Genomic DNA, 8496 nt, shown 5'->3' on the forward strand with positions numbered 1-8496 from the left:
TAACGAAGTCTGTGTTGATACTGTAGCTGAGACATTTTGATCGACCCCATTGAAAATCAGGCTGAATAATTCATCTTCTTAGTGTTGAACAAGAAAAAACAACTCTAAATGAATGTCTAATTTCCTTTCGCAGCTATGGTATTGCCATAGTAGAATTTCGTCGAATTGTTAAGTGTATACAGGGTGTCCGGAAATAACTTCAAAATATATTTGAAGGCGATTATGGAGATTAAAATAATAAAAGAAGTTTTTATAAACATACTCCAAAAATTGCTTCTTAAATAGGTTAAGACTCATTCAAGGGGAAACGTCGAAGGTGGTTTTTTCTCATTATTTTCCAAACGGTTTGCGCTTAAAATTACGAAATTCGATTTTTTACAATATGTTGAAATGGGATAACTTTTTTGTGTTAACATGGTAGTTTTTAGACAGGAGCGACATATGCAGAAGGTCTTTTAAGTAAATGTTACTTATCTCAACTTTCTGTTCGTGATATATCTTAATATTATAAATCAAATCACTAAATCGCAAAAATTTTTAAGTAAAACAAGTTTCCTTATTTCATTTTGTTAGGATAGTCAGTTTTTCAGAAAACAAATCTTTATAAACCGATGCGCGATTACATGGATATTGAAATCTATGCGGAAAAAAATTAGAGGACCTATTAAGATGAGCGAATGTCATTTTCAACATATGTTATGAATGAGTGATAAATCCTTAAAAATATTAGTCTTGTTATTACTGACTAATAAAAAAAATATTTGTATTACAAAGATGTCTACTCTGTTTATTAAAATGCATTTCCATGTCCATGTAATCATGCATCGGTTCAAAAAAATCCTATTGTTCTGGAAAACGGTCTATTTTCACAAGATGATTAATATTAAAAATATTTGCAATTCAATACATTTTTTTTTATTGAGAAATATCACAAAGAAAAAGTTAGGGCAACATTGACATTACTGTATGCGACGCCTCTGACTAAAATCTGAATTTATTAACGCAAAAAAAGTTTTTCTATTTCAACTTATTAGATTATACCAAATGTCATAAGTTTAGCGCACACTGTTTTGAAAATATTGCGGAAAAACCATCTTCAGAGTTCCCCTTTTGAGGGGTCCTAGTTCCTTTAACAAGCATTTGAGATTTTTGAGATATCTGTATAAGGACTATTTTTCATTGGTTTGGTCTCTAGAATCGTCTCTCAAAATATTTCTACGTTATTTCCAGACCTCCTGTATAGCGATGCTGCCTCCACGCTTACAACCGCGTCTGGGTCTATGTTGCACAAGGCAGCCTCTAGATGGCGATGTCATATGGGGGACCACATCGCTTTGAGAAATGTCTATTCGTTCAGCTACAACTTCTAAGAATGCCCTTCCTTATCAATTAAAACGACTATTGTTGCATGATCAATTTATGGTGTCATTTTGCAATTTATGATTTTGCTCTGAACCCTAAAATGGTATCAATCCATACCATCAAAATAAACCTCGAACCTTTGTTTAAGAAAAAAGTATGTAAAAGGTGTTCGTTGATACAAAAAGAGTGTCACTGTTAATGATAAATAATAGCTATAAAAGTAAAATTAAAAAAAAAATCAAAATTAGGACTTGCAAAATTTTTGAAGCTTTGCGTATATTTCAAATATTTATCATAAAAATAGTAACGCGTAGCGTTTGAAGTTGTGTGTTAACGAAAATATTAATATTAAACAAAATTGAATTCAGATTTAAAAAAAGTAAAAAAAAAACCGTGACCTCAAATTAACCTCTTCGAATTATCGTTTGGTATCATACACAAAGGGAAAAAATCCCAAAATAATGTTTATTCATTTGATTAAATGTCGTAACAGTTGAGATGAGGTTTTCGATTCTAGAACAATAATAATTTTAGCTTAATCTCTTCGTCCTCGATAGCATATTTTTTAACTCACACGTGCCGATAAAAACTAGGTCTCGCCTGGTATGTAATAATGTTAGGAGACACAAAATATCCGCTATGTGTTTATTTTTTTATTTATCATCAGACATATTTCATTGATAAATATATAATTTGTGCTGATGTGGAGTTACAACGCTATGCGTTTCAAGTTACGTTTACTGTTTAAAAACATGCCATTTCTTACAGAGTGATGCAATTCTATCTATTGGCCTTATTGCCCAAATTCATTAAAAAACATGTAAATTTCGCAAGATGTCACAACATATCCCAAGAATAATAAACCAATAAAAACTAAAAATGAGTTTTTATTTATTTAATTACTTGGAAACATTTTACTGATGTCATAACGACGTCGGAACGATTATGGAAGATATAAATGTTCAAATGTTTTGTAGCGTTTTCACGCGGATATCAAAACGATTATGACGATTTTTTTAATTGTCGAAAATATGTGTGTAAACACTGATAATGCCACTTATCGCATCGTAAAAAATCCGCGGAATTTTAAACCCTAAAAATGTTTATTTACTGAAGCTGAGTCTCAACCAGATATGTAATAAACTCGGAATTTCAAGGAGCATTCACAAATCCAATTCTTGAAACGTTATGCGTTGACAGGAGAAATTTATAAAAGTAGATACAGGGCGCCCGGAAAGGTATGCCGTAGATTCTAGAGCTAATAGGGAAGGCTAAAATAATACTGGTACTTCATATAAAAAAAAAATTCTCAGTGCTCTTCGTTATCAAGTTATTCGCTCGCAAAAAAATATAAAAAAGTATTTTGTTGTAACCTTCAAACAATTATCATGGTCACAATGAAAATTGGGAGGTTGCGCTTATTTTCATATGTAAATAGATGTTGCATATCTCTTCCTTATACAGAGGAAATCAAAATTTCTCATTTAAACTCATTAATTTCGTAGTGAGTTAACGAAATCAGAATTTTTGTCGTAGTTTGATTTTTTCATAATTTTTATACGAAAAAGGTATACCTTGCTTCAATCGAGATGTTGTACCGTTTTTGAAAAATTCCCATTTTATTATCAATATGCGCCATACATAATTAAAAAAGTACTGTCAATATTTACATAATTATTTCTATAGAATGTGTAAAAAAATTGTCAATTTGGATCTCAAAAAATGCTAAAAATGAAAAAAAATTAAATTAACCCTTCTATTATCTTGGTGTATTATGGCACTAGGTCAAAAAAGTGCAGAGACAAGCTTTGACAGTGATTCTTTGAGAAATTTTAAGATGAAATTTTTATATAAACCTGAGTTTGGAACAGTAAAAATTCTGGACATACGGAGTATTCAAATTAAAATATTTATTTCTTTTTTGACTCTACTTTTAAGCATTAACGCGGCATTTTTACTAAATTTCGTATATGAGGAAATCTGCTCTTATGCTGTGAAACTCAAATATTGTTAATATATCAAGAAACCGAGGCATACAAAGAAAATCTGGTATACAATGTACAAGCTTTCCAGGCTTGCTTTGTTCAGAAAGTTTATTGATAGTGGACGTGAAAAATTTACTAGTGGTTGCCAAAACCTGAATTTTATATGTATTAAAAAATTTAATGTGAGTTTTTGAGTAATAAATTATGGGTTTCTTTTAAAATGCCCCAATTTACTAAAACCGAAATGGAAGACGTGCATTTTGCTCGCGGAAGGTCTAACGGTAATGCTTAAGCTGCAAAATGAATGTATCAAGCGCTGTTTCCGACCCACTGTCTCTAAACGTCTAAAATTTATTGATATTTACGTAAGACTCTGTGAAACTGGCAGTTTCCAGAGAGCAAAATATATCCCAGAAAGGCCTTTAACAATCCGAACAGTCGAAATTGAAGAAACTATCGTAAATAAAATCGAAGAAGATCCTTAGGGTAATACACGAAAAATTGCTTATACATTAAATATAGTATTATTTATAACTGTGTAGCTAATTTTAAAAGCTCAACTATTTTAACTTTATTATATGCAACATGTGTGCAAGGCTTTATTACCTAGGAATTTTCCTGTCAGAGAAGATTTGCGCATTTGGTTAAGTATACTGGGTGACATAGAAAAGAAAACACCCTGTAAAAATGGTTTTATTTAAATCATTTTTGGTATGAATGTTTATTACACTAAAACAAATGCTTCATTAAAAATTGACCAAATTTAATTGTTAAAAACCAAAGAAAAAATTAATAATTTGTCGTTTCTGCGATGTGTCATACATTCCTGTACACGTCTAGGCATGGACCTAATGAGGTGATGGATGTCCTCTTGGGGGATTGCATTCTAGGCTAACTGGACAGCATGACACAGCGTCGCTAGGGTTTGTGGGGCATGGGGTAAATTATACAACCTTCTACCTAAAATATCCCATACATGTTCAATCGGTAAGAGATCTGGAGATCAAAGTGGATAAGGTAGTAAATTAACTGCATTTTGCTAAAAGAAGTCTATAATCACTCTAGCCACATGTGGTCGTGCATTATCTTGCTGAAAAACGGGATTAACAAGAGTTTTCAGATAATGCACGAGATGAGGTTTCAGAACTTCTTGGATGTATCGTCGGGCTGTTATAGTGCTTTTAATGAAAAGTAAAGGTGACCTGCTACCATGTGTAATATCACCCCAAACCATTACCGCAACAGTCTGATGGGCATGCCTCTGTATTGTAAACTGAGGATCCCGTCTTTCACCTAGTCTCCTTCTCACTCTTGCTTGTTCATCATGCCTATCCGAACAGAATCTAGATTCGTCATTGAATACGATAATTTCCCATTCCAGAGTCTAATGTATCCATTCTCTGCACCACTGCAGTCGATTTTGACGATGATTTAAGGTGTGGGATAACACAAGATGGGAATGCTAGGAAATCAGTACAAAACTTCTTATCTGACGATACATGGTTCGAATTCCAATGGATCTTCCATGCTCAGCCAACCACTGGACCGCCGGGGTCCGCAACGTGACAAACCCAACTCTTAGAGCTATAATTCGAAGGTAGAGTCCTTGGCATTTTGTAGTTCTTCGGGATCATCAAGTACTTCTCCTTCTGTCTGTTTGTCGTTCTGGGAACCATGCCTGGCAACATCTCACTATAGTGTTTACACTACGTTTCAATCTAGTGGCGATTTCTCTAAATGATCGACCAGCTTCTCGTACACTCATAAATTCGATCTCTTTGAAACTCGCTCAATTAATGAAAATTTTGCTCCATTTTGCATCTAGCAATATTTGATTAATCTAAAAGCACTTTCTAAGCACACTAAACACCAATAAATGATATTTTCTAGTTATATTGTTGATATTTTATTGCAATTTGATAGTAAACAGAAATTCTAAATCCTGATAACTCGCAAATACATCGATAAATATGGTTGAAAATTTAATTGTTTTGTGTGTTTCCATATACACTAGTGACTATAAATATGGAAACCTATATATTTTATTTAAATAACGAGTAAAACATAAGATTTAGTTCAAGTTTTACTTAATATTTGGTGGCATATTCGTTTCCCCTAATAAATGCACGACATCTTTGGTTCAAAGAATAAACAAGTTTTCTACAAATCTTTTGGGGAATTAACTTTCATTCTCTTTCAAAACTTCGAACAAATGTTTGAGATTATGTATTTTTTCTTTACGAATTTGTCTTCCGAACTGTTGCCAAGGATGTTCGATCGGGTTAAGATCGGGGCTCTAGGACGGCCATTCCATTTTCGGGACATAATTTTCTTGAAACCATTTTTTAACACGCTCTGATGCGTACTTTGGGTCATTGTCTTGTGGAAAATTCCAGAACAGAGGCAGTTCCCATTCGGCAAACCGAAGCTATCTCAACAACGTGATGATTTAATTCTTGAGACAAATGACGTTTTGGCATTCTTATTGCGATTGAACTCTATTGTATCATATACAGATTCTATAAATTTATTTATTGTTTATTTTTTTCATCAAGAAATGCAAAAAGTTTCCATGCTTTTGTCCGCAGTATATTTTTGTCTTTATCTCTAATCGAAATCAATTTCCAATAAATAACAATATAGCAAGAAAGGCGATCAAGTATTAAAAGTAGAATTTATTATATATTCATAAATTTCAAATTATACCCGTTGATTAAAAAAAAAAAACGATATTTAAAAAGTTTTCATATTTACGGCCATTACTGTACAAACATGCATACCAAAAATGATTTAAATAAAACCATTTTTACGGAGTGTTCTTTTTTCTATGTCACACAATACATATAAATAATTAGCAGTAATTGGTATTTTCTAAGTAACGCGCTTTTCACAGATTTATCGTAACATCATTACTAATTTTCACAATAACTATACTTGGACGAGAGCGAATCAGCATGATCTAGTAGAAAATCATCATTATTTACAATTTTCTCTGAATATTTGAATTGCAATTATCGAAGATCATCATCTTACTCGACATTACATTTGTCCACAAAAACTAAGGTGAATATTAGCGAAGGAGCTTTTTCGAGTACGATCTTGCTGAACATTTCGATGATGTTGGTGTAACGACCAACGAAAAGATGTGGGTCATGCACAATGGCGAACCACCAGACTTTAATTTTGGATACTTAAGGTGACAACTGTTCCAACAGCTATATAAAAAGAGCAGGACCGCATATATGGCCTCCGAAATCACCATATATAAAATCTTTAGATTTTTTTTTTTTTTTTGATGATGTTACTTGAAGTTGCTTTTTTATAAAATGGTCATCTAACATAAAGAAGATCTAAGAAATGGGATATTTGAATCGTACAAGGTATGTATATTCGGAAAAGTTTGTCAAGGAGAGTTAAGGGGAATTTATTCATGTATTGTGGAACGCGATGATCCCTTGTAGAAATTATTGCAAATATCATTACATTATTACTTCGTTATGCAAAATTGCGTGAGAATATTATGTTGAATAGCCTGTGTGTTTGTAGAATTTAGCCATTGCGGAACCATGTTAATATGAACGGTTTATCTTCAAAGTCTTAAAAAATCACTCCTGCCACTTTGTCTACAATTAATTAATATTTTGTGTAAGACAATACGCTATAAGTTAAATAGTTAAGTATTAGACGCTGCAGTAAAAATATTTAAAAAGTACAAATAAATACAAATAAATTCCGTAGTTATATTTTGGTAATTTTTACATTGTGGTGATCTATTCTTTGATAGTTGATGACAATGTGAGTTCAGATATAAGACTCACAAAATCATTATTTTACAGTCACTTGTCACCGACTACTCAATAAAAAGAAAGTTCAAAATCAGATTTAAAAAATCTAGGATTGCATTTGGGAAATGAATGTTTGAAAAACGAAATTTTAGGTTATAAACCTAATAAATTATACAGTAGAGGGCAAAAAAATGTTCTGCAAAAAGCTCAATTGTTTTTATATTTTGTATGTTTTCTTTGAATGGCAACAGGGCACCGTTGATTTGTATCGAAGTCATCATGGTTGTTGAATATAGAAAGCGAGCTGCGACAGCGCGATTGCCAAATTGTGAGTAATATCTTTGAATATTGTTATCTAGTATATTTTGACAAATTTAAGTCACTTTTTATTTTTTTAGATATTGCAAAAATTTGCGATTTCTTTTCCAAAAAGAATTTTCTTTGACTAAGTACCACCTATTAATCACGAGAATTTTCTTTGGACGACAAACTACAATTTCATCGAGGAGTGGTTCTGAAGTTTCATTGACATCCAAAGAAGTTTTAAAATTTTTATAGTTTTTAAGAGTTACGTATCACGACTTAGTTTTAAGTATTCTAAATCTTATTAAAACAGGCACATGTTTTAATCGGAGAATTCAAAAGTGCAATAATATACAGGGGATTCTATTTAAAAAAATGACTTTAATATTTTTAGGATTTTTGGGAGACCCTGTATAATATTAAAATAATTTTACAAAGCAACCATAATAAATTCCTATATAGCCCGAAATTAAAATTTTTTGAAATCCTCGTATTTTGGTCAGAATATTCCGTGTCGTATAGCGTGAATAACTTTGTGTATTCATTTTGAACATAGAATTGATTGCGGAATGAACGCATTCCATCACTTCTTGCGGAATATTATTTATATTTCACAACGGGCAATCAGGTGGGGTCATACTCATATTATATTTACTTCTGTTCCATTAACGCATTGTTGTTTTATTGTCTCCTTTTCTTACAATTAGAGCTCCGAATCTGACATTTCTCTTGTTGATTGCATACATATTTTTTATTTCTCTCTTACGCGTTAATATTATAAAGGGTGATCGCTTAAAAAAAACCTCAAGTAAATGTTCAAATATCAGAGGCACATCTGGAATCAATTCATGTATTAGTTAAATGTTTCGTGGTAAACTTTAAATTACTTAATCAATGCCCTGCATTTACGGATTAATGCGAGGATATTTTTAATGATCACTCGTTATAAGGTCCCCCCTCTGCGGACGTGACAACACCACACCGCAGATGTTTTAATTGGATGGATCGGCAACCAGTCATACAATGAAGTCACTTATTTTTAAAAATAGTGTTAGAAAAAT

The sequence above is a fragment of the Euwallacea fornicatus genome, chromosome 2 (assembly GCF_040115645.1).
Source record: "Euwallacea fornicatus isolate EFF26 chromosome 2, ASM4011564v1, whole genome shotgun sequence".
NCBI lineage: Eukaryota > Metazoa > Arthropoda > Insecta > Coleoptera > Curculionidae > Euwallacea > Euwallacea fornicatus.